Below are 23,910 nucleotides of genomic sequence, written 5' to 3'. Positions count from 1 at the left end.
CCTGGTCTCCCCAGGTTTGGTATTTCTAAACTTTGCCACCTCATATTGAAGCAACTTCCGATAACTAATCCTTTTTACAAACATTATAGTCACATTTGATTCTGTAGAAACCCACAGTATTTGTGTTTTTCATTTTGGAAGGTTATTTGGAAGGCTTGGAAACTCAAGCCAATATATTATTTCAAGTGTGACTAAGCTGTTGTCATTCATTTTACACCAACCCTAACCCTCTCTAGGACCCAACCTATTGAGGTCTGTAGACTCACTAATCCAGTCAATCCAGTGATGGAAGAATCACTTTGGATAAAAGAACAATAAATCCAACCATTACCTCAGTCCTATAAAAGTAATATTTGAGTGCATTAGTAAGAAAGAGAAGAAAGAACTAGAAAAATTGTACAGTTTGGCAAAGAAAGCCTGAGCTTAACTTGTTTCATCTAAATTTAGCAAGTAAGAAACAGGTAGCTCTAAAAGGGCCACATTAATGGACCTAAGATCATAAGATTAATAAAAAGTAATCCCAAAGGAATTCATTAATATGTTACATCTAAAATAATAATTTTTTGATAAGGTGGCAAAATTTTCCAGGTGATTCATAAGTGCTTTGGAATATAAAATGTCATTAAGAACTGATCATATAATGGGCGCCTGGGTGGCTTAGTCAGTTAAGAGTCTGACTCTTGATTTCAGCTCAGGTCATGATCTCATGGTTTGTGAGTTCGAGCCCCACATCGGGCTCTGTACTGACAGTGAGGAGCCTGCTTGGGATTTTCTCTCTCCCTCTCTGCCCTTTCCCGACTCTCGATCTCTCTCTCTCATTCAAAATAAATAAATAGGGGCGCCTGGGTGTCTCAGTTGGTTGAGCGTCTGACTTCGGCTCAGGTCATGATTTCATGGTCCGTGGGTTCGAGCCCTGCGTCAAGCTCTGTGCTGACAGCTCAGAGCCTGGAGCCTGTTTCAGATTCTGTGTCTCCCTCTTTCTCTGACCCTCCCCTATTCATGCTCTCTATCTCAAAAATAAATAAATGTTAAAAAAAATTAATGAAAAACAAAATAAATAAATAAATAAAACGTAAAAAAAAAGAACTGATAACACAATATTTAATATTATGGTTTATTTATTTATTGGATTCGCATTGAATTTCTATGTGAAATGTGTATATTATATATTGATTTAACGCAATCAGCAATATATTAAAAAAATAAATTTGCTCATCCTGAAGCCAAGACTACACTGTATGTTAACTAACTTGAGAAAACATAAAAAAAATAAATAAATTTTCTTAGTACTTTTGAAATAGTTATTTATCTGTGAAAATTATTCGTTTGCATTTTTAGTTCAAAAGAGATTTGTATGCAAAGTGGTTCTTATGGGTTCAAAATTGTACAGTTATAGAAAGTCCCTTATGACTGGAAAAGTCTTTGAGATCATATCATCTAGTCCCACTCAAAGTTTAGAAAATCCAGAGACCTAAGGCCACATGGATAGTTGGGACTAAACAGGGATTTGAACACTTCAGCTCAGTACAAAGTTCTTTCCATCCTGCTATGTTCCCCAATTGTTTGTACATATGTTATGAATTATTTACCCCAAATTCCGAATCTTCATAAAGGAACCCTACTCAATAAAAGTTTAGTGTTTTTGTGAGTACCAATTGCCCAGAAATGCAATTAGCTGTAATGACAAAGTTCAATTTAGTGACTACTTGGCCAAATATAACATGCTAACTAATGTGAGGACTTGACAACTTTCCCATTATCTTAAGCTCCCTTGTTCACTGACATTATCACCCTGTCCACAGACAGACTCCTAATATATGCCAGCTGATTTGATCAGATTGCTGAAAAACAATTACTCAATTATTTAGCTCAATTGGTTAGAACACTGTGGTAATGGGGTCAAGGGCATGGGTTGGCTCCCCTGTGTGGGCCAGTTAACTTGGACCTACTCCATAACCACAGACTCTACCCCCAATGCAGATGGTCTTACAAATACGTGCCAGTGGTCAAAAGGGCACTCGCCAAGAATGTGTGGACAGAGTAGCATAAATCCATCACTTTTTCTAGAAAAACAGCTCAATGCCAGTTTTGTTGAACATATGTGGGTTAATAGTAACATTTTCACAGGTGAAAGACAGAATATGGCTCCAGATTTTGTAATACCACAGATTTGCTAACCTAGTGTTTTGAAAGTAATTTTTAGAAAATAAGAACACATATGGTTAAACTTAAAATCAAGCAATCATTTGAGATATACAGGAAAAGTTTTAAGCGTGAACTGGTGATTTCTACCAGCTTCAAAAATATGAAAAAAATTAGCAAATTTAGTCTCCCTTTGTGAAATACCTTTATTTTAAAATGTTGGCTCTTTTTTTTTTTTTTAAAGTAATAGTCTTTGGCCCAAGCATCCAATATTTGTGAGCCAAATTCAGCCTCTGGAATCCCAGTTTGCAAACACTGGTATAACTAAGTTTCTCTCTCTCTTTTTTTTATACCTATGTATGTATATATATGTGTTTTAATGACTGTGGTGACCTTAAATTAGTATAATTCATTGAGCCATGCCTGCTTGCTCAGCTCTCAGCTCATGTTGAAACAGGGGAGTCAGGACTTAGATACCCAAAACCTGGATGGGCTGCCTTTCAATGATGCCATTAGTTGACTGAAAAAAGATTATAGTTGGCTGAAGTGGTTGGTGACCACTTTGTCAAGGATAGGATCACACCAGGCCAAACTCAGCCAAAGTATATTGTTTGGAATACCAAACAGATAAATTATCAATGTTTTCTTCAGAAAGTCTTCTATAAGAATTTATAGATTGGGCACCTGGGTGGCTTAGTCGGTTAAGCATCTGACTCTTGGTTTCAGCTTAGATCGTGATCTCAAAGTTTGTGTTATTGAGGCCTGTGTCGGGCTCTGTGCAGAGCAGAGCCTGCTTGGGATTCTCTCTGACTCTCACCTGCTCATGCACCTGCGCTCTCTCTCTCAAAATAAACAGACTTACAAAAAAAAGAATTTATAGATTAACAGATCTAGAACAATAAATTCTGTAGAATGACTCAGTTTTGCTGTTTAGACTTTATATCCAGAGTCCAAAAAACTAAAATAAAACTTATTTTTTAAGATTTCACACTATGAAGTGTCTTTCAACATCAGTCAAACCTTCCTTACCTTAGGCGAAATAGAAAGGGAGGAGGATAATCCCATTTCTCACCAATGCGGGCAACATGGATTTAGGAAAGGAAGACATATGATATAAATATAAAATGTACTAGAAAAAAGTACTGCATATACTTATTAGCATTTGGTGATTTACTAGCTAATTAACTCCTAGATGACAAAGCTTTATGAACTCCTACAAACTAATTAAATGATATGTCTCACAAACAACTAAACTAATTAGATTTCTTAGATGAGTAAACTAAAAAGTCCTATCAGTAGCCTGAAATATTGAATTCATTTGGGAAGTATTTATCAAACACCTATTATATATCAGGCTCTGGGCTAGGTGTTGGAAATACAGAAAGAAAAAGGTTCGATACTTTCTCTTAATAAGTGTATAATCTAGGGGTGCCTGGGTGGCTCAGTCGGTTGAGTGTCTGACTTTGGCTCAGGTCATGATCTCGCAGTCGTGGGTTCGAGCCCCACGTCAGGCTCTGTGCTGACAGCTCGGACCCTGGAGACTGCTTCAGATTTGTATCTCCCTTTCTCTCTCTCTGCTCCTCCCCTGCTTGCTCTCTGTCTCTCTCAGTCTCTCAAAAGTAAATGAATTTTAAAAAAAAATTAAAAAAAAGAAAAAAAAAGAAACGTATAGTCTAGTGAATGCTTCTTGAGGCTGAATGAAGATCTCTCAGACTAAGAGACAGCATCCTGAGGGTTTTCAAGATTACCATGCCAGTTAGTATCAGAGGAGTTATGTAGATGATCTCTCTGGTAACAACCTTAATTTTGTTTGTTTTGCAGCTTTGAAAAATCTGACTTAAACGAGGGTCCTCTCCTTCAGGAAATGTGCCTACATTAGCATATAAGATTTGTAGAAGTTAACAGATTGTCAAAAGACTACCCATCTGTGCCTATCCATGGATGTAAGATACAAATATCTGCTTTGGTACAATTAAGATGTGCCCGATGTCACAAATTAATGCCATACTTTGTGGTGAAGTGTACAGAAAGCAAAAAGAGACAATAGAGCTAGGAAATTGATATTTTCTGGGTAGAAATATATTCTTTTAGGTAGACTTTTAGGACAGACCATAAGTCTACCACTGGATCAACAAGTGCCAAGCATTAAATGGAAATCTAAAATACGTCAAAGATACATAATCCCTAATCAGATCTACTTTACTAGAGTGCAATCAATTCTCAGTGACTCAGAGGCTTTTTATCTACTATGCAGATTACCCACAGCCTGTGCTTCCCCTTTCTCTCTGTCTTTCCATTTTTATGGTCACCTGAGGACTCATTAGTGCTTCTACCAGAGGATAAGTAAAGGAAGGGAAAGGACATAAAACTTAAAATGAGTCCATTTTGCTACCTTTAAGTAGTTGGGGGAAGAAGAAGTAGCTATTACAAGGCTTGTAGATTATGTGAAGATTTCAATTATCCATACTCTCCCTGTCAATCTTACCAAAAATAATTAAAGGTTGGCTCTAACCCTCCTTCAAATGTTAAAACGATGGGTGGTCATAGGAAATAACTATAGTAAATAAGGTAAAGTGAGGCAAACTGTGCTAAAGAAAGATGAAAAGCATACTTTAAAAGTCACAGTTTCAGGGTCCCAAAAAGCATCAGTCCAGTGGGCAATTTTATGGATGTAAACATGAGATGCAGGAGCAAGGATCACAAATCGTGTCATAAGAATAGAGTACAATCTCCATACGACGGAACACTACTCGCACGACAACATAGATGAATCTCAAATGCATTCTGCTAAATGAAAGGAGCCAGACCCAAAAGCCTGCATATTGTCTGAGATGGAAAACAGATCAACGATTGTCAGAAATTGGGGGTCGGGTGATTTGGAGATCATGGAACTGTTCTGTATCATGACTGTGGGTACGTGACTCTACACGGATAAAAACCCTTAGAGGGGCACCTGGGTGGCTCAGTCAGCTAAGCATCTGCCTTTAGCTCAGGTCATGATCTCATGGTTCATGAGTCAGATCCCTGTGTTAAGCTCTGTGCTGTCAGCAGGGAGCCTGCTTTGCATCCTCACTCTCCCCCCACCCGCTCTGCCCCTGCCCCCCTTCACTCTTTTCTCTCTCAAAAATAAACAAAACAAAAGCCCTAGAAGTGTACAAAACAAAGAGTAAATTTTATTCTATAATATGTTAACAACAATCAATCAAGATGTGTGTGGGGGGGAACCCCAAATAGGAATACAACTATAAGAATAAACCTAATTATATTATAAATAACTAGCATCCCACATTGAAGGGCTTGGGAAAGAACTTAAGTAACATTGGAAAAGTGGATACAGTAAGGGTAAAGTCAAACATAATTGTACACAAATACCATACTCTGGCCTCAACAAGGGTATGGGTTAGGAATTCTGCGATAACTTTCAGCATATATTAGGGTTGAACAAATAAGTAAATATATTGCAAATAACGAGAGCCAGCTTTCTAGCTAAATGAAAAAGAAATTACAAATCAGGAAAGGAGGAAGTCTATAATGAAGACTGTGGTATTACATTGGAATTGGAGGTATCGGTATAAACTCATGTTTTTTATAGTTTTTTGTTTTTGTTTTTGTTTTGAGAGACAGAGAGAGAGAGAGAGAGAGAGAGAGAGAGAGAGAGAGCAAGCACATGTGTGAGTGGAGAAGGGGCAGAAGGAGAGAGGAAAACCCCACAAGGACTCCGTGCTCAGCGTGGAGTTGGACATGGTGCTCAATCTAATGACCCTGGGGTCACAGCCTGATTCAAAATCAAAAGTCGGATGCTCAACCGGCTGAGCCACTCAGGCGTCCCTAAACTTAAAGCTTTTTAAATGAGAATCTGAAATCTCATTAAAAGATTAAAAGATTTCTGAATCTCCAATTCAGAAATATGGATATGTGTTTATGCACTGGTTCGTGCACATACATAGATTTCCAAGTTCTGTCTGCTGAGAGGATCTAGAAACAATACCTAAAAGTGAGTACTCCTGGTTCTTGGCCTCTGTATATGATTATGCAATAAGAGAAATCAGATCTCCTTGGAAAAATGTTTGATTCCTTGACTGTGGCAAGGAAAACATGAAATGATCTTGGGGCATCTCACAGTGCCAAACAGTAAGAAAGTTCTCAAAACACACACACACACACACACACACACACACACACACACACACACACACAAAAACTAGGCAAGTCAAAAGGGAACAGTTACCCTGAAAACGCCCCCAACAGCCAAAGTTAGAATAACTTAAGCACCAAAATAATGATAGGACTGGATTATAATCTATAAAACAAAATACATATCCATGAATCTATAATAATATAAATCAACAAAAAACTAATGGTCAGAGGAGAAAGGATAGCTCTTCACTAAAGAAGAATTCCAATTAATAAGTGTGGAAGGAAGGAGTGAACTAAAAATGACCACTGGCAACCACTGTAATAATTGCCATGATAAGAAACACTGAGAAGAAACCATACTAAAATTAACCCGGTGAATGTATGAGAAGAAACTAGACATTTGTATAGTCTCAGATATCTCCCACAAGATATGTATAAATTAAAAATGGGGAAAAAAATCCAGCAGACGCTACTTTAATGAAACAACCCAAGATTAACTTCACTAGTAATAAGTGAATAAGTGAAGTAATCATGACCAATCACCAGACAAACCCAAACTGAGGATTGTTCTAGAAAGTAACTAACAAATACTCCTCAAGGTGTCATGGTCCTGAAAGACAAGGGAAGGCTAAGGGTTGGCACAGAATAGGGGAGACCAAGGAGGCACCATAACTAATGCAATGTGGGATTATAGGTTGGATCTTGAAACAGAAAAAGGACATTGATGGGAAAACTGGTGATGTTCAGTTGGGGTTTGATGTTTTGTATCAATGTTAATTTCTTACTTTAGCTCTTTGTATCATAGGTCTGCACTATCTTAACATTGGGAGGAGTTAGGTGAAACGTATATGGGAATTATACTTTTTGGGGGTGACTTTTCTTGAAATCGAAAATTATTTCAAAATAGAAGTTTTAAAACAAGAATAAGGAAAAGTAGAAGGTGAAGGATAGATAGGAAATGTTGAAGAGGGAAGCACATACTTGCTTTTATTCTGCTTTGTTCACCCCTACAATTTCTTGTTGGATCTCTCACTGCCCCCCTTCCCTACAATTCAGGGCAGACCTCCCCTAAACAGGAGTGGATATGTTATCCCCGTGTTTCTGAGACTTCCAGAAACATGTCCATTTATTTAACTGCCTTCCTAATATATACAACTCCCCCTTGGCTTTTGTTTTTGTTTTTTATTGGGAATTCACTAGATTCAGAGGAAAAGCAAGTGAAACTGAAGTGTAAGCGTTGGCATTAACACCAGATATAAGGATCCACCTAAAACAGTACAAAGATGTGGTGCAGATGAGAAGCAGAAATGTGTGAAATGGAAGGAGATAAATGATTAATTAAATGCATGTAAACCATACATATTCAGTACCTTCCAACCTTCCAGCCTTCCAAAGCTTTGGCATTATCTACTTTAAACACCATCCTTTGAGGAAGTTACTGTTGAGGCAGTGTGTAATTAGCGTATTTACAATGGGTAACTTGATTTTGAGTGTCAAGGATTGAGGAAAGGCAAATGTTAACACCACATGTCATTCTGACCAAATTTTAATTTTGAATTTTATGTGTACAATATAACACAGGCAAATAAATGTCCACACATAAAATTGTCTCCAAAGTGAAAGGGTTCAAATATGAGGCCTCATTTTAATACCTGCTAAATTAAAACATGTACCGGGCTGCCATTTTTTTCTGGGCCAGCTTACTAGGATTTGACCCTGAAGTACACAGGGTAGGGAATAATACAAAAGGCATTTGTGAAACTGTATTTTAACACAGGAATATAAGAGAATCATTGGTATCTTTTCTTTGTCAATATACTTGCTAAAATCAGACTCTTTGTTTAATAAAATTAAAAAATCTAAAAATAACTTTAGACTTCACCATAATCCTAGAGCTTGGGCACATATGGAAATCATCCCTACAGATTCAGCATGCACCCATAGATTTCACTCAATAATTTTTTTCAAGTGCCCAGGTTCACTGGAAGCCAATACCACGAGGCTCTGGGAGGAGGGATCTGTCTGCCTGTCAATACAGCAGCTATAAATTATAACCGTGTATTTGATTGCTGCTAACATTTTTGGTAGTGGCAGGGATTTGAAGCAAAACCAGAGGCAGTTCAGTGAATTTGTAGTGAACTAGCTGAATTATGGAGCCTTTGAGGACGACCATTGCTCATACACTTCAAATTCACTACAATTTTTCAATCAAAGTCTATGAGAATCAGTACTTAGCCTCTCAAACTCCCCTCCATATTTTTCCTTGGATGTTTTTTCATGGCTTCCTCTTCAAGACTTTGAAGGAACCCACAGATAATTCTTAACCAGAGCCCATCAGCAGCTGCCTTAGAAGTGCCCATAGATTTTTCTCTTATTATTTTTTAAAATCATGTCTCTTTCTGCTAACTTCCAGCCCGCCTAGCACTCTCAAGCCACTCTCCTAAGAAGCTGCACCTGGGTGAACTGTGACACCAGAAAAACACTGGTCTGGAACCTCCCTCCACTTGCCTTTTCTATTCTGAATGTGAACAGGTCAGCCCTTAGGCCTTCTTAGGTAAAACAAAGAAAACTGAAATTTAGGATTATAACCTTCCTCCTTTCTGCCCTTCCAGTTCTCCTTCCTAAGGGAGGTGCGTTCTCTCCAGGTACCCAGTCCCCTTCATCAAACTACCTGTTTGGGGACACAAAGGTCAGTTGTTTACTGGTGGATGAATGGATTATATTGCACTCTGAATAAATTTTTTTTTTAATTTTTTTTTCAACGTTTTTTTTTTATTTATTTTTGGGACAGAGAGAGACAGAGCATGAGTGGGGGAGGGGCAGAGAGAGAGGGAGACACAGAATCAGAAACAGGCTCCAGGCTCCGAGCCATCAGCCCAGAGCCCGACGCTGGGCTCGAACTCACGGACCACGAGATCGCGACCTGGCTGAAGTCGGATGCTTAACCGACTGCGCCACCCAGGCGCCCCTGCACTCTGAATAAATTTCAGGGCATGTTCTCTTCCTGACTTTCCTCTAGCTTTTTACTTTTTTTTTTAATGTCTATTTTTGAGAGAGAGAGAGAGCCAGCAGGAGGAGGAGTGCAGAGAGAGAGGGGGACAGAGGATCCGAGGCAGCCCTGCACGAGGCAGGGCTCAAACCCACGAACCGTGAGATGAAGTTGGACATTCAACTGATTGAGCTACCCAGGCATCCCCAACTTTCTTATTTGAACTGAAGCTAGGCGGCATCATAGCCCTAGCCGTGTAATGTGTGTAGAAAACTTCTAATACATCCTAAGTGCTCAATTAATAGTAGCTATTATTTTCATTCTGAGCCTAGAGGTTGTTCTAGCATTTCCCCATCTCTAGTACCTACCGGGCTTGTTCTTCCAGACTTAATAATAAAAAAACACACACACACACACACACACAAAAAAAAAAACACAAAAAAACAAAACCCAAACAAACACAAAACAACAAATGAGGAAACAGACCTTCTCACCATTCTCACTGCAGGCATCTAGGGTCTTCCAGGACTCCCATGAATTCACACCTCTTCCCCCAGGCCCTCCGTCACACCCATTAAACTGTAGCTGCCTAGATGCAACCTCCCATTCATTTCCTCCTGCTTTGGAAATGCTCAGTGGTGATTTCACTTACTCCTCCTCAGCTCTCATTTACATTCCCCGTGGCAGCGATTCCAGATTTTACGCTGCCATCAAACTGCATGCATACCGCTTCCCTCTCGACTGCATGCGGTGTTGGAATGTATCAGTCAGGATTTCCCGTCAAGTCCCCACCATCACCCTTAGATTTATCTACAGCAACCAGCTGACCACCAAAGGGACCCCTCTCTTCCTCTCCACCTCCCCCAGGACCTCATGTCATTGGTTCTCTCTACTCTAGGTTTGCCTGGAGTCCCTCAGTTTCTCAGACATTAACACCACCCACGTGCCTTCCATGCTTCCTAGGGGTAGTTACTGACTCCTCCCCCAGCCCCTGCCACCCAACCCCACCAAATCTTGCTTTCTCGGCTTCTTCAACTCCCACACGTTCTATTAATTACTCAGTGTGGTGAGGATATGCGTGGGTATCAGGATAATACTTGACACTGAAACTGATTTTAAGTACTAGAAAACTAAGAGATGAAGAAAATTGAAAATTCTCTTTGGTCATGTAAAGGTATCCCTAATTATATTATGGGATTACCTTGTCGACATTCACTCTTTATGTCTAATTACCATACAGGTCGATTAAAATTTTGCATATAATCAAGTATATTACATTAATTTAAATTCTATTTTAATCTAAACAATAAAAAAATCCGTATTTTAGTAAGAACCCAAGTGATGCCTAGCTCCAGCAAGTATGGGAAACACTGACCTATGTACTAGTCATTCTGCTTTTTCTTCTAACTCTACATTGCAATTTCTTCTCCTAACTAAAGCCTTTCCCTCAACTTTTTAATTTTAACTGAAGCTTGGGCTCCGCCAGCCATCTCTAATCATCTGGTGGCCTTCCATAGCACTCAGTCCTCCAATCCTGTGTCCTGTAACATGGAGATAATTCTAGAAAATATATAATAGGATTGTGAGAAGAGTTAAATGAGATAACGTATGGTAAAGTTGGAACAGTGTCCAGCACATAGAAAATACCTAATAAGCGTCTATTATGAATGTCTGGGTTTTGTCTCAACAAATTTTCTTAGACTCCTCTTGCTAAGGTCACTGATGACTTGTGTGGTACATTTTTGGACCTTATTCTTTGTAAATCTTCTGCAGAACACTGTCAAGCACCCTATGCTCTGTGCAACTCTCTCATGGCTGACAGGGCAAGCTCTCTGGGTGTGCCTGCCTTTCAGCCTTTTTCTTCATACCGTCTAGAAGGGCTTCCTGCTCTCTCTCTCTTTCCATCTACTTCCTAAAAACAAGACTTCTTTGCTCAGGTGTCTAGAGGCTCCTCAAATTCAAGTAAAAACAAAATTTATTCCCTTTCCTCTAAGCCTCTTCCTTTTCCTCTTCCTTTATAGCTTATCACGGCATATAGCCAATGTCCTAAATTACACACTGAAGAAATCGTCTCTTTCTCAATTCCTTCCCTCTTGCCCGTGCCTTCATTCAGGCCTGATCTTTTTTTCTCCAGGTCTTTCTATCAGCCTTCTACTATCTGGATGTCTTGCCACAGATCTCTCCCGCTCCAGTCCATCCTCCACATGGTCCTCAGCATGGTCGTTCTAAAAACATTTATAACCGTGTACCTGTATTTAAGCTCCACGGAAAGATCTCTGTGGGCTCCCTACTGCCTCTGAAATCAAGTTCAAACTCTACCCTGTTTATGCAGGCCCTTCTCAACCTCTTCCCAACTCACTTCTTTAATCTTACTTTGTATTACTCTCCTAATAAATGAATGAGTAAATTAATGAGATACTCATCACTAAGGTCACTTGAAATCAGGAACCATATCAAGATCATCTGGGTCATTTATGTTGCATTTCACAGTGCTTTTTCCACTGTTTTAAATAATAATTTATAATAAATGAATAAGCTTTGTTTGAAGGAACATCTAATCCTCCAGTTGGATAAGACAAATATCAGGATAATACTTGACATTAAAACTGATTGTAAGGACTGGAAAACTGAGAGAGAAAATTAAAATTAAAACTTCTGTTTGGTCATGTGACACTATCCCTAATTATATTATACTATGTTAACATTTACTATTTATGCATAATTACCATAAAGGGCCACTAAAATTTTGCTTAGAATTCAGTGTATCACATTAATTAAAGCGTTGGTTATAAATTAACCTATTTACCACCTATCCTTAGTCTTCACTATGCTTTGTGCTCATGGTGATCTGCTCAACCTTTGAAGAAGTAAAAGGAATTTTGCTCTAAAAACTTTCTCTTAATTTTCTGGGTTTCGTTCTTTTTGTTTTTCTACTTTTAATCTATTTTCTTTCTTGGTACACATTAACCACTGCCATAGTAAAGGACACTAATTCTGTTGCCTCCACTTGTTCGAGTATCACATAGCTTCTGAAAACAATGGCTGTGAGGACTGTAACAATATGGAAAACTGGCTAGGATACATTAAATAAAAACAGGGGCGCCTGGGTGGCGCAGTCGGTTAAGCGTCCGACTTCAGCCAGGTCACGATCTCGCGGTCCGGGAGTTCGAGCCCCGCGTCGGGCTCTGGGCTGATGGCTCAGAGCCTGGAGCCTGCTTCCGATTCTGTGTCTCCCTCTCTCTCTGTCCCTCCCCCGTTCATGCTCTGTCTCTCTCTGTCCCAAAAATAAATAAACGTTGAAAAAAAATTAAAAAAAAAATAAAAACAAAAAACAAAATTGTGTGTAAGCCAAGGTGAAATATTTAGAATAAAAGGCTGATGGAAAATATTGAAATTAACGTAGTTGTGTTATAGTTATGGGATTATGGGAAAGAGGTTATCTTTTCTCTTTTTGTTTTTCCCGTATTTTCTGTAATGTGGCTGTATTAGTTTTAAATTAAAAAAGTAAAAATCCAGACACTGTGTTCTTTAACTTTTGCCACTAAACCTCTATTTTAGCCTCCTGGTTTTCTGAGCTCGCTTTTTCCCCATCATCCAGATGCTCATAATATTGTATATTTTGGTACCTGCCCTGTCCAGTGCAGTGGCCACTAGCTGCATATGGACACTGAGCGCTTGAAATGTGACCAGTGCAAATGGAGATGTGCTATACATAAAATATACACCAATTTCAAAGATTTGAAAAAAAAGAATTTAAACTACTCGTTCATAATTTTTATAATAACCATACATTGTTTTAGTGTGCTAGTGCTGCCATAACAAGTGCCACAGACTGAGTGGCTTTCACAACAAAAATTCATCTTTTCACAATTTTGGAAGCCGGAAGTCTGAGCTCAAGGTGTCAGCAGGGTAGGCTTCTTCTGAGGCCTCTCTCACTGGCTTGTAGGTAGCTGCTTTCTCCCTGTGTCACCACATGGCCCTCTCTCTGCATGTGCCTGTTTCCAAATCGCCTCTTCTTATAAGCACCCCGATCGTCCTGGATTAAAATCCTCCTAACGGGCTTGTTTCACCTAATTTACCTCTTTAAAGAGTCTGTCCCCAAAAACAGTCACATTGTGAGGTACTGGGAGTTAGGACTTAAAACAAATTTTGAATGGACACGATTCAGCCTATAACAGATGTCAACATGATAATATGCTGGATATACTTGGTTATATAAAACATTATTACAATAAAAAATGACTCTCATGAAGGTCCTTATTGATGGTTATTCTGTCCTCTCATCTGAACATGCTCAGTGAATATTAATTAAGAGAAAGTTTATAGAAAACAGAATAAGAAAACAATGCCCTGAAAATAGATCTCAGTGATGAATTTAATAGAAGAATGTGAAATGATTAAACATACCATTGTTTAGCATTAAGAAATGATAGTCTCAAGACATGATTCTATATGGACAGCGCAAAGGGAAGACAACCCAGTTCTCACACTGATCAAGGTCAATTTTTACTGGATAGTTACTGAATTTAAAGAAGGTCACAGTTATCATTCCAGACTAATCATCAATGTACTCTGGGACTAGATATTAACTCTTCCTGTGGCTTAAAAGCATCAAGTATAACTGAGGATGAGAAATGTTGCCCTGGAATTAAGATCTCCTCTTTATTCTTTTTTGGAAATACCGTTACTTCTTAGAAATAAAACTCCAATAGGAGTTTTAATTGTTTAATTCATCCATTTGCTTTTCTTCCACTTGGCATTGTCAATCTATTTGAATTCTAGTAGTGTCTCTCTTGCTTCTTGTGGAAGGCACATAGGAGGCACTAGTAGAAACACAGCAAAAGAAGTTCATCATAATCCATTTCTCTGGAGAAATGTTCTAATAGACATAAAGTTCTAATAGACATATACTCTCTATAAAATATCCCACATTAGGGGCCATCCTTCTGTTCCATGATTAACAGGTGACTATTGAGTATACCCATAATTAGAGCAATCAGGAAAGACAGTGTTATGATTAATCTGAAATGATGTGAGACAGGTTTTGTTTTCACTTCCTGATTCTCCCTGAAAAATCAGAAGGAAACATCCTGGATCAGCATCTTGGACTATGTCCTAGAATCTAAAACTGACCATCTTTCCCTGCATATCACGTAGTAACTGGGCCCTTCTGAAAAAAGATTTCACTTAGAAATAAAAACAAATAAACGCCATGCCTCTACATTTTTAATATTAAGTTTACTTAAGGAAAAATTTTTTTCTAATGTTTATTTATTTTTGAGACAGAGAAAGACAGAGCATGAGTGGGGGAGGGGCCGAGAGAGACGGAGACACAGAATCTGAAGCAGGCTCCACGCTCTGAGCTGTCAGCACAGAGCCCGATGCGGGGCTCGAACTCGTCGACCATGAAATCACGACCTGAGCCAAAGTTGGACGCTCAACCGACTGAACCACCCAGGCACCCCAAAATTTTACTTTTTAAATCAGAGAAAATAATATTTTTTAAAAAGTTTTTAAAATTTTATCCAGTGGGGGTGAGAGATAACTTTTAAGAGTCTTCAATAGGTAAGAATATTAGAAAAGTGAGGACATTTTCTATGAATCTTATTTCCTTTTCATCCCCACATTCCCCATCTTCCAATTTCTTATCTTTTATTATATTTGAAAACAGATCTTAAAACTTAAGTGAATAGGATGTGAATAGACACTTCTTCAAGGAAGATACATACATTTCCAATAAGTGCAAGAAAAAAAATATTCACGATCATTAGTCATCAGGGAAATGTAAATCAAAACCACAAGGAGATACCACTTCAAACCTATTAGGATGGAGATAATATGAAACAGGTAATAATAACAAGTGTTGGCAAGGATGTGGAAAAACTGGAACCTGAACAGACTCCTGGTAGGAATGTAAAAAGTTGCCGTCACTTTGAAAAAACAGCCTTGTAGTACTTCGAAAAGTTAAACATAGAGTTTTACTGTATATCCTAGCAGTTCCACTCCTAGGTAGATATCCAAAAAATGAAAATATATTCATATAACAATTTATACATGATTATTCATAATAGCACTATTCAGAATTTCCCAAAGTGGAAACACAAATGCCCATCAACTTATGAATGGATAAGCAAAATGTGTTTACCCATACAATGGGATATTATTCAGCAACAAAAAGGATTGAAGTATCGATATATGTCATAACATGGATGAACCTTGAAAACATTATGCCAGGCCAAAGAAACCAGTCACAAAAGACCACAGAGTATATGATTCCATTTATACAAAATGTCTGGAACAGGCAAATATATAGAGACAGAAAACATATTAGTGGTTGTCTAGAGCTGGAGAGGAGGTTGAGGATGGATGTATGGGGAGTGACTGCTAACAGGTACTAGGTTTCTTTTTAAGTTGATACAATATTCTAAGGTTGATCATGGTAATGGTTGCACAATCATTTGAATATACTAAAAACCACTAACTTGTATGCTTATTAGGTAAAGTATACGGCCGGCGAATTATATCTTATTAAAACTATTCCCCCAAAGTTAAATGATCACGTTACAGGTTTAAGGTTTTGATTAGATGGTCTCTAATACCTTCAAAGGAAAAAAAACAAAAAACAAAAAACAAAAAACAAAAAACAAAAAAACCCCACACTCCAAATACTGCTGCTTTCAATACAGGTTATTTTCTCTAGAGGATAATCTTGGAGTATATGAAAATATACACAAGTCAGACAACTTCCAGCCTCTGATGTAATTCTCTAATTTTATGCTAGCACTGTGACTGATCAACAAAGACACTGAAGTCTATGTCACAATAACAAGTTGCCTTTGGATTCTCCAGACCGTAGTTCAAAACTCAGAAGAATCTGTCTACCTACCATATTTAATAAATTCAACAACCAGAGAAAGGAGGCCCCATATATAACAAGTTTCATTGTGTGGGGGGCTATTTATATTTGATTATAATGATATGTTAAAATTTATAAGGCCAGGTTGAAGGCTGAACTATTTATAACTTTGATATTTTAAAAACTGAATGTTTGAGACGTTAAAACTGTATATTCATTTCTTTCTCAAAACAATACTTATCTTACAGACTGGTGGAATAGGCTCCCACTTTTATGAGATAAGTTTCAATTATGAGAATAAAAATCACCAGAACACTGATCTGTAACTAAGAACGTCAATTGATCTTGGTAGATAAGGTGCCAACAGAAAAGCTAGGCAACACCACACACGTCTGGGGCCACGTTAGCAATACCAAGAGCCCACAGATGGTCCTCTAGGGGTGCCTGTGGTTGAAATACCATAAGAAGTATGGACCTAGGACCACACACAAGGTAAAAGTAACACACGACAAACCGTACATGAACATAATTATTTTTAAGGTGGCGGTTGCCATGCTAATGCAAACATTACCTTACCACCCACCACACCATCAACAGATTTCAGTAAGTAACCAAGATGACAGAAAGCACTTAAAGTGCTCTTTTCCTGGAAGTTAAAAGTGCTACTGTCATCCATTGATACTTTTTGAAATTCTTAAGTAATGGCTTGAATTCAGCTTTCAAGATGTAGGTTCCCCTTGCTCAACCCAAGAGCAATTCTTAACAGTGGAAGCATCGGAAAAAAAGATAAGATGAGTTTTTGTCTCCCTCCCGGCAACTGGTGGTTCCATAAGGTCAGTTATGAGCAGCACGGAGAAATTCCTTGGTCCTCCTCCTTTGGCTATCTTGCTGTTTGCAGGCTTCCCCCCACCCCCACCGCCGCCCCGTCCGCATCGAAGAATAGTACATTTTGCATGTTATTCCATGTCAGTCCAGAATAAATTATCTCCAAATAGCAACAAAATGAGAAAATTAAGTACGTCACTTCATGAAAGCCATTACGTACGCTTGAAGAACTCTCCCATACTCTGCAAGTCTATCTTTCCCATTTTGTTAATTCTTAAATGTTCTTTTTTGATAAAATAATAGGTTATAGTAGTTGGGGAGTTTAATTTATGTTTTCACTTGGTGAAATTAAAACTTGGTTGCCCTATGATGACCTCCCCATTTTTAAAAAGTTGGGCAGCCCATGAAAAGTCTGGGAGCTGCTCTAATTTCACCACATCATTAAGACAACTAGTGAACAAGGGGGAAATGACTAGTTTCTTCCGCCTTTTTTCTCCCTACGGACTCCTTCCTTGTTTGCAAGGGTCCCCATGTCTCTGTGAAGGCATATCCTTGGGGTATTGAGGAAAAGATGTTCTTGGGAGCAGTCCAGCAGGGAGGTCTCAGGGGACAAAGTCTCTAGGAGTTCTCACGAGCCAGGAAAAGTTAAGTCTATGCTATGACTTGTTGGAAATGACTAAAGCTCATTTATTGGTTCTTTATTTTAAAAGTGTGTAATTTCTATTTTGTTATAGGCCATTTTATTAGTTAACATGCTAATTCAACCACAAAAAGATACTCGGCTGGTATAGCCCGGTCTCTGTCCAAGGTGCTAAGGGTGTGAAGGTTAAGCCCTTAAATGGCTCAGTGTCCCAGAGTGAGAAAGTTAGCAAACAATTACATCGTGATTGTCTGTAGGAGCATTTAGGTCTCCTTTTTTTTTTTTTTTTAAATTTTTTTTTCAACGTTTATTTATTTTTGGGACAGAGAGAGACAGAGCATGAACAGGGGGGGGGCAGAGAGAGAGGGAGACACAGAATCGGAAACAGGCTCCAGGCTCTGAGCCATCAGCCCAGAGCCTGACGTGGGGCTCGAACTCACGGACCGCGAGATCGTGACCTGGCTGAAGTCGGACGCTTAACCGACTGCGCCACCCAGGCGCCCCAGGTCTCCTTTTGTAAGTGGAAGAAGCCTTCACCCGGTGGAGAGGGGGACTTGATGTGGGTCTTAAAAAAGAGAACACACTGGTCTTTCAAACCCCATTGTCAAGAGACAGCTCCAGACTGAAGAAACATTACTTACAACCAGGGAATAAACTAAAGATGTGCTGAGACAAATAGGATCAGAACATGGAGAAGCTTATAGCCTGTCTAAACAATTTCCATTTCATCCCATATGTGAAGGTGAGCTACGGAGGGATGGTGACATGCCTACTGGAATGTGAGAAAGACTATTCTTGCTGTCAGCTGGAAGATGGAGCACAGCAGAAAGATGCGGGGTGTTGATAGACCAGGTAGGAGCCTACAACACTAGCCCAAGTAAGAGATAATAAATGTCTGGATTGGAACAGTAATGATGGCGAGAAGAGACTGGATAGCAGGCGTATGAAACGGTAAGAACTAGATAGTGAGTAAAAATCCAAACTCACAATTTGTCCATAATAAATTTCATCACAGGCTGTGCATGTTAATACTAACGTATTGCACACAATCCTCTCAGTAGATAACTGCACACTAATAGTGCATTTAAACCACGGAATTTCTCTTGCAGCCGCAAAAGAGAGGGCAAGCATTTGAGTAGATAAAGCTGTATCTATGCTTGAAATATGCAACAGTCCCATCAAACTTAACAACACAGGAACTTACATTTTAGAGTGTTTTGCCAGGAGAAGGAACTGAAGTATGGGCTAAGAAGCACGCTAACTTCTGATTCATTCCCTGAGTCCAGAGGAAGACAAGTGATAAAGCAGAGTTATGAGAGCTCTTTAACATTACGGTTTTCTGTTGTTGTTGTTGTTGTTGTTATTGTTTTTCCAACCCCCAAGCACCATGAATTGAGAATAGGTAGATAATTTGCATTAGAAAGTAGACATAGTGCCACTCTGAGGGCAGTAAGAAACCTAAGGCTCTAATGTTCTATAAATGCTTTAGAATTAGAGGTGCCTAGGTATCTGAAGAGCATGTGACTCTTGATCTCAAGGTCATGAGTTTGAGCCCCATGTTGGGTGTAGAAAATACTAAAAAAAAAAAAAAAAAAAAAAAAAAAAAAGAAAAAAAAGAAAGAAAAACCTTAAAAAAAACTTTAATTAAAAAAAAAAAGAATATTTGAGCAACAATGAAAAGACCACAATGAGGATATTAGTTTTGTATCTAAAGTATACGATGTTTAATTTTTAGATTTAAATTTTTTTTTTATTGAGGTAAAATTGACATATAACATTAGCTTTGGATGTACAACACAATGATTCAATATTTGCATGTATTGTGAGATGATCGCAGTAAGTTTAGTTAACACCTGTCACCCCACACGGTCACAACATTTTTTTTTTCTTGTGATGAGAACTTTTAAGATCTACTCTGTTAGCAGCTTTCAAATACTTTTTTAAAAAATGTTTATTTTTGAGAGAGAGAGAGGGAGAGAGGGAGGGAGGGAGGGAGGGAGGGAGGAAGGGAATGAGCGGCTGAGGGTCAGAGAGAGAGAAGGAGACTCAGAATCCAAAGCAGGCTCCAGGCTCTGAGCTGTCAGCACAGAGCCCGACACAGGGCTCAAAACTCACAAACGGCGAGCTCATGACCTGAGCTGAAATCAGACGCTTAACCTAGTGAGCCACCCAGGAGCCCCTCTCTCAGCAGTTTTCAAATTTCAAATCAGTATTATTAATTATAGTTACCATGCTGTACATTACTTCCTTATGACTTATTTATTTTATAACTGTAACTTTGTACCCCCTTCACCCATTTCATCTATCCATCAACTACCTCCCCCCCGACAACTACCAATTTGTTCTCTGTACCTATGAGATCAGATTTGAACTTATTTTATATTACAACTTTTTAACCTGATAAGAGATGTTCATATATGCTACAGAAAATCTAAAAAGACTAACAAAAATTTCAAGGGAAAATACAAAAGCTCTTGTTACTTTATCATCAAAATCCCACCAATACTGGTATATTTTATTCCCAGATTTGTATTTCCCTGTATGAAGACATTTGGAATCATGCCATGGATATAATTTTGTGCAGTATTTTTTCCCATATAAAGCATTTCCCCAGGTAATGAAATGTTCTTGAAAGTTTAAAATTTTAACGGCTCCACTATGTTTCATCCTGTGGATACCACAATTACTGTGGTAAACCTCCTCATTTTGGATATTTAAGTTACAATTTTGCCCTTATAAATAAACACAACAGTGACCATACTTATTTATTTATAAATCATTTTATAAAACTGAAATAATTTCATTGTGAAAATTTGAGCAGTAAAACAATAAAAGGAATAAAAAAAAAGGGGGGGAAAGGAACAGCTGATTTAACTATATAAACTCAAACACTCTACACATAAGAATCACCCCATAAAAATAAATAGCAGAACAACAAACTGCTAGAAATGGCTGGATTTTCTTAAACTTTTAGGCAGGTCTTAGTATAAGCCCATTGAAACCGGTAATTGTGATGTTGGTTATCTGTAGGGTCAAGATAGTTTTGCCATGCAATGTTTACTGATTGGCCATTTACTAATACTCTCAGTTATCCTTGTTTATCATTGGGCTAGAAAGAACCTTAAAAGATAATCTAATCCATTGAGAGGTTTTTAGGGCTGTCTGTTCCAAACTATCCCAGACAGATGGGAATCAATGTTGTTTTCAAGGTTCTCTAGATAAGAAGATTCCATAACCTCTCTTGATAACCCATGTCAGAGTTTAAGAACTGTATTGTCAGGAAATTCTTTCTTTTATCTAACTTAAATCCCCCATGCTTTAGTTTAAACCTATCCCCTTCCTCTGCCTTTCCCTCACCTAGAGGAGGATAGGGACCATCTGATCAGCACTCTTTACAGAGTAACTCATCACATAAACACCACTGGTAGAGGATTATTATGTTTCTTCTTTATTTTCTCTTCCATAGACTATATAAACTTGGTGCCTTAAAGTTTTAGGATTGTAGGTCCTAAGTGATTAATTTACAAGCCCTTTAATCATATTTACAGCACTCTTTTTAAATGTCTCTAAATTTTCCGAGTTTTACATACCTCTAATCATTCATGAAGATAGATACAAGACACTGGATATAGATATCAGTAAAGGTTGTAGAAACAGAGGTCATCTTTCTAGGAGCCACTGCTTTCAGCAAGAAGGAACTTTCTGGGACAGTTCACACTTGTTGGTAGACAAAGATATTGGGGGATATTCACAGTAGAGAAGAGGGTTGGTTACATGGAACTACAGACTTTGTCTTTATAGCCTCCCAGACCTAAGTAGGATGGTTCGGCTTCTGCACCCTTAGGGAATCCATGGCAACTAAAAGCTAGACCCAGTTATGGCTGCTGACACCTTTGGTAATACAGCATCAAGCAGTTTTTAGTGGGAAAGCACATGGCCTTGGGGCCACCTCGGATGCTCCCAGGTGCAGAGACAAAATTTCAAAGGATGTAGAATCTACAAGGTTAGTGACGAAATGCCAGATACCTTGGTTGCCTCTGTCCACTGAGATTCAGTCACAGTTAAAAAAAAAAATCTGTGAATTTAGCATTGAGAGGAGACAGATTTAAGTGTCATCAGTATGCTGACAGGTAGCAAGATAAGATAAAGTAATAACCTGGAAGTTAAGAGAGCTGTGTTCTGGCATTAGCTATGTCCCTCAGTCATGATGTGACATTTCTATTCCTCTGGGTCCCCACGCATAAAATGTAGTGAATTACAGAATATTTTAAACTCTTCAGAAAAAGACTCTTCACAAATATAAGCTGCTACGGTTAAGTACTGATGGAACAAAACCTTAGCTTGCCATCATATGTAAGTAGGGAATTCTTCACCTGTGCCCGTTTAAGCATTGCACAGCAAAATTAAGAGTTGAGTCTATACTTGATCATCAGTCTGTGGGGGATTATTCAGGAATAATTTAAAATTCTAACTCCTTCAACCAAAAACTTACGGGCTATCTTTCCTTTCTATCAGTGTATTAATGTTTAAGGAATGTACAACTAATTTTAATGTTTCCTAAGTTGAATATAATGAGGTAAGCAAAAGAGCAGTTTAAAGGAATTCTATAGAGTTCCAGCCAAGTACAAGTGGATGGATGGATGGATGGATGGATGGGTAAAGATTGATGGATAAATAATCTCTTGTTTTGCTTGCTTTGCTGATTTTGTCACTGACTTCCTTCCACTGAGTACAGTCCACAAGAGTTAACCACTTTGTTCATTTTCCTTCTCCCCTTTCCCAAAGAGACTAGAAAAATCCTATTTCAAACACTACTGAATTTGCACCCTGTGATTCATATGTGTGGTAATATAGCCAAAGTCATTTTTCTTCAACAGAGCTTATTAATTTATTCATCCAAAGACTATCTTAACTCCATCAGTGTGAACAACAAAAGGAAAATAATAAATGACATGAGTACCAATACACTGTGCTTGGAATGCCTATCCTTCTATAAAGATAAATGCTGGTTGTCTCTAACATACTTGGGTGCAAAGATTAAGGTCTCTGAAGAAGGTACATTTAATAAAAGCAACCTATCATTAAGATAAGTTTTTTTTCCCTAAAAGATATTAATTTTTTTCCTCTCCTGTAGATTAAAAAAAAAAACACTACAAAAAAAAGTTCTTTGGGCAAATATGGCCCTGGTGTGATACTTGGAGGGCAGGGAGAAGGGAAGGCAAGTGGGGACTGAATCTGCAAACTGGTTTGATGCTATGTGGCAGCAAAGAATGTCACACCTGCTAGGCCATAGCCAACTTCCTAAGAGAGGTCTTGCGGTGCAGAAGACTTAAAAACTACCAGTAGAGTGAGCAACCGTCCATGCTTCTTGAGAAATGATTACATAGGAGTAGGTACTATAATTAAACTAATTGTATGCCTCCATCAGTGTAGCCACGGCCACTTGACATTCCTACCTAGCCAGCAAGTGTCCTCGTTACCAGAGCCCAGGTTAAGTGTTGAGGGAATTCGTGGCCCCTCTTGAGGCATCTGCATGCTTCGTTTAAGCATACTCCAGTTGACAATAAAAATCACACTCTGCCTTGTAATACGATATTCAAGAGTTGCAAACAGAATGAGTCTTTGCAATTTTGAGAGGGTTAATGCCCTGCACTTCCTTCACACAAATAAAAGATGGAGAGGATTAAAGTCTGGGAGATTACCAGCCGTTCCGAGCTTGTTTGACAGGCTGGAACCTGAGAACCTGACTGCATCAAAATGTAAAACAAATGCTGTTTGTCACCTGTAACAAGGAGGACTCAGATGTAATTTCTAGGCTTGAATAATAGGGGACAGAGAAAACAGTACACTGGGGAATGCCAGGTCTCTCATTTACGTCATGACTAATAAAAAAGAGATATAAAAGGAGGAGGCCCTGAAAATGAATGGTTCTCTAGGAAATTCATACAGGAAATCACCAACCTATGGGACTTTAAAATCTTGAAGTTTGGTCTGAAGTTTAGTTTATTTAGCCTTTAGCCTTTAGTTTATTTAGCCTTGACTTTCTTAACTCCTGAAATAAAGTCAATGGACAAATGGAAAACTTTCTCCCTTGTTCTGGTATCCTGGCATGGCTGATTTACTTGAAGATTTCTAAGAATTCCATATTTCAGCTCCATATTAGAACTGACAGATGCATTCAACTTGCAGACAGGGAGGCTACATGATGTTCACGACATGGGCTGGGAGATGGGAGGAGAAGGGGCTCCAGAAAAGAGGTACATTTTGTTTCTTGCTCTTCCACGTGTGTTTTTTCCCAAGGCTGAATTCTCATGTCTGTGC

The 23,910-nt window shown here is 38.5% G+C and overlaps 1 protein-coding gene and 1 non-coding gene across 3 annotated transcripts in view; one reads left to right on the top strand and one right to left on the bottom strand.

Annotated features, from left to right (window-relative positions):
* PARD3B (par-3 family cell polarity regulator beta) overlaps positions 1-23,910 on the bottom strand; it is a 1,020,722-nt gene that overhangs the window by 218,164 nt on the left and 778,648 nt on the right. The gene's annotated exons all lie outside the window — the stretch shown is intronic.
* Positions 3,573-3,656, top strand: TRNAQ-UUG. The gene has a single exon. It is a non-coding gene; the product is annotated as a tRNA-Gln (tRNA).

Source organism: Prionailurus bengalensis, chromosome C1 (genome assembly GCF_016509475.1).
Source record: "Prionailurus bengalensis isolate Pbe53 chromosome C1, Fcat_Pben_1.1_paternal_pri, whole genome shotgun sequence".
Taxonomy (NCBI): domain Eukaryota; kingdom Metazoa; phylum Chordata; class Mammalia; order Carnivora; family Felidae; genus Prionailurus; species Prionailurus bengalensis.
The sequence above is the reverse complement of the archived record's forward strand: the minus strand, read 5'-3'. Positions and strand labels throughout refer to the sequence as shown.